This window comes from Lissotriton helveticus, chromosome 1_1, assembly GCF_964261635.1.
Source record: "Lissotriton helveticus chromosome 1_1, aLisHel1.1, whole genome shotgun sequence".
NCBI classification, from domain to species: Eukaryota; Metazoa; Chordata; class Amphibia; order Caudata; family Salamandridae; genus Lissotriton; species Lissotriton helveticus.
The window spans coordinates 639,330,422-639,333,614 of record NC_136057.1 but is presented as its reverse complement, the minus strand read 5'-3'; the positions used below and the strand labels follow the sequence as shown (position 1 = coordinate 639,333,614).

Genomic DNA, 3,193 nt, shown 5'->3' with positions numbered 1-3,193 from the left:
TATGGTCGCCCCAGATCACGTTGGCTTGGCCCCATTTACAGAGAACTGGGGACTCGTCAGCACTCTGTTGCCCTCCGGATTCTTTTAACTAACACAGCCCCTCCTATTGTTTGTGCTGTTGCAAAATTTTTAAAATGGGCTTGGTTGATAAGACTTAGAAGACTGTCCATAACAATTTAATTCTTTTTTATCTAATTTATGCTGACATACCGTGTTTTAATTATCATTCCATTTGTACAGTCTGACTTATTTCGACATGCTGTTTTTATCTTTTTGTACTGCTTTTATGATATGTGCATATCGAAATAAAGCATCAATCAATCAATCATTAGACTTTACACATGCATTGCCACACTAGTACACTCAGGATCAATCTGGGCTCATGCCTGGCAGGACAGCAAAGCATAAAATTAGAAGACTAAATCAGCATCCAGATGAAGTGTCTGCCCCAGCTAAACATTAGTGTAGCTTTACAGGCATGACACTTTCCCTTCATGCAACAGTCCCTGTTTCATCACAAGTTCATCTCCTTGGCCCCAGAAGTAGTGAAGATAAGTTGGATACACAAACCGCACCCACCATGCAGCTCTTAGAACTGCACCTCCAACCAACAGGTAGAAGGGAGGCCGGCATACAAGGAGAACGAGATATTGGAAAGCACAGCAGAGTCAGCTGTGTGGACTTGGACTTAGCTGTCAGAGTGAATGCTAAGGATAAAAGACTTTGAAACAAGGCAAGAATATCTTACACAGCTCAAGAACATTTATATGTTGAGTAGGTCTGCTGGTGAGTATGAAATGTAGCTAGCAGAAGGTACAGCTTGTCACTGAATCTCTGTCCTGTTCTAGTTGCCGGAAATATGCAGCAGCAATGTAATAGGGGTGTGAAAGTCCTTCCAGTCTCCACGAAGCAAAATGGATCACAGCGAAAACAATAAAACACAAGACCCACCTTGCAAATACAAAATGTGCGCTCATTACTGAAGCACGCATTTGATATTTTTAGTTCAAACAAATGAGAATGTGGATTAAATGTTTCTTTTTTTTAATGGAAAACATTTATTCTCAATTAGAGACATTTATGTACAAAAAAAGCATAAATGCCTTAATAGTTTATGGAGAATGGGACCAGAGTACAATTTCAAAGCGTCTCAAGAGGACTGGCAATTCCAAAATTAAATCTGTTGGATGGTTATGCTTCGAAGGTGGACAGGAAGTTCACCACAATTTGCTTCATCTTGGCATCAGTCTGCTCTGATCTTTCCTTCGGTCCTGATAGTGGCTAAAATCTCCTGGTGCTGGCTACGGATGTGAGCAACGAAAGCATTCTCAAACTTTGTGATCTTTGAAGGCTCCAATTTGTCCAGGTATCCTCTTACACCAGCATAGATTACGGTTACCTGCTCCTCTATAGCCATAGGGACGTATTGGCCTTGCTTCAGCAGTTCTGTCAGACGCACTCCACGGTTCAGCAGCTGTTGTGTAGCAGCATCAAGATCAGAGCCAAACTGAGCAAAAGCCGCTACCTCACGGTACTGGGCAAGTTCCAACTTCATAGACCCGGCTACCTGTTTCATGGCTTTAGTCTGAGCAGCAGATCCGACACGGGATACAGAGAGCCCAACGTTGATGGCAGGGCGGATACCCTTGTAAAACTATTCAGTTTCCAAAAAGATCTGTCCGTCAGTGATGGAGATGACGTTTGTTGGAATGTAGGCAGACACATCCCCAGCCTGGGTCTCAATCACAGGCAGGTCAGTCAGAGAACCACCTCCAAACCGATCGTTCATCTTGGCCGCTCTTTCCAAGAGAAGAGAGTGCAGGTAGAAGACATCGCCGGGATACGCCTCACGGCCTGGGGGGCGACGCAGCAGCAGGGACATCTGACGGTAGGCGACATCCTGTTTGGATAAATCATCATAGATGATCAATGCATGTTTGCCACTGAAGTATTCCCCCATAGAGCAGCCAGAGTAAGGAGCCAGGTACTGAAGAGGAGCAGCATCAGAAGCAGTGGAAGAAACCACAATGGTGTACTTCATGGCATCTGCATCGGTGAGTCTCTTGACCAGTTGAGCTACTGTGGATCTTTTCTGACCAATGGCAACATAAGTACAGTATAGTTTCTTTTTTTCATCTGTTCCATCGTTAAATCTCTTCTGGTCAATGATGGTATCAATGGCAATGGAGGTTTTACCAGTCTGCCTGTCGCCAATGATCAACTCACGCTGACCACGGCCAATGGGTACCAAACTGTCAACAGCTTTAATACCAGTCTGCATTGCATTGCATTGGATTAAATGTTTCTAATCAAAAGAAATCTGTTATCACGAATATCGCTTTTGCGATTCCTCGTGGGTACTCTACAGCAGGACCGAGTTGGACAGACAGGCAATTATTTTCAACCAAATAGTTTAAAAGAAGCCGAAGGGTTAGGTTTTGATATTACTATCTCCTCCCACTCTTCTTTCTCTGGAGTCCTGAGGGAGTTTGTTAACTCTTTAAGTGAGGATATAGCACATTAATATGGGCAATAGGCACATTTCTCTGTTTGGAGATTTTAATTTTAGCTCATGCCTTTACTTGAAGTGCTCTCTCTTTTAAATCACTCACAGGTAGTGTTTTCCCCCCTGCTCACTCAGCTGGTCATACCACTGACCATGTTTTTTCTAATCAACAATCTGTTCTTGTTCGCCCCGTTGGTTTGGTCTGACTATTCAATTATCTCTTTCAGTTGGCTTGTTTATAAGCTCTACTTACGTTAGGACTGAAGTAAAAATCAAAGCTTAACCTTGGAGTCAGATTAAGGAACATGAGCTAATTAATATCTTGACAGACACCATCCACTCAGGAGGACGTGGAACAAGTCGGTGGATAAACTCGGCAATGGATCCTTTTAAAAACCAACAATGGCCGAGACACCTTCCCTCTGCTTCCTGGTTTTCATCAGTCCTTGTGAATGAAAAAAGAAATACAAAAATTCAGAAAGGAAATGTCATAGAGGACAAAGATGCTTACAAAACTGCCCGATAACCTATCACAAATTAACCAAGTCAGCCAAGTAGATTTCTTTGCATTGAAAATCAGCTTAGTCAAGAATGCACCACATGAAATCTTTCAAATTACCAAATCGTTTCTATGACCCAAATCACATCAAATAGAGGTTTCACCCTCTCTTGCGCTTTGTGAGGAGC

General features: G+C 42.8%; 1 pseudogene; it reads right to left on the bottom strand.

The window, feature by feature from the left end:
- Window positions 1–1,148: 1,148 nt before the first annotated feature.
- LOC144815221 (ATP synthase F(1) complex subunit alpha, mitochondrial pseudogene) lies at window positions 1,149–2,305 on the bottom strand (annotated as a pseudogene).
- Window positions 2,306–3,193: the final 888 nt, after the last annotated feature.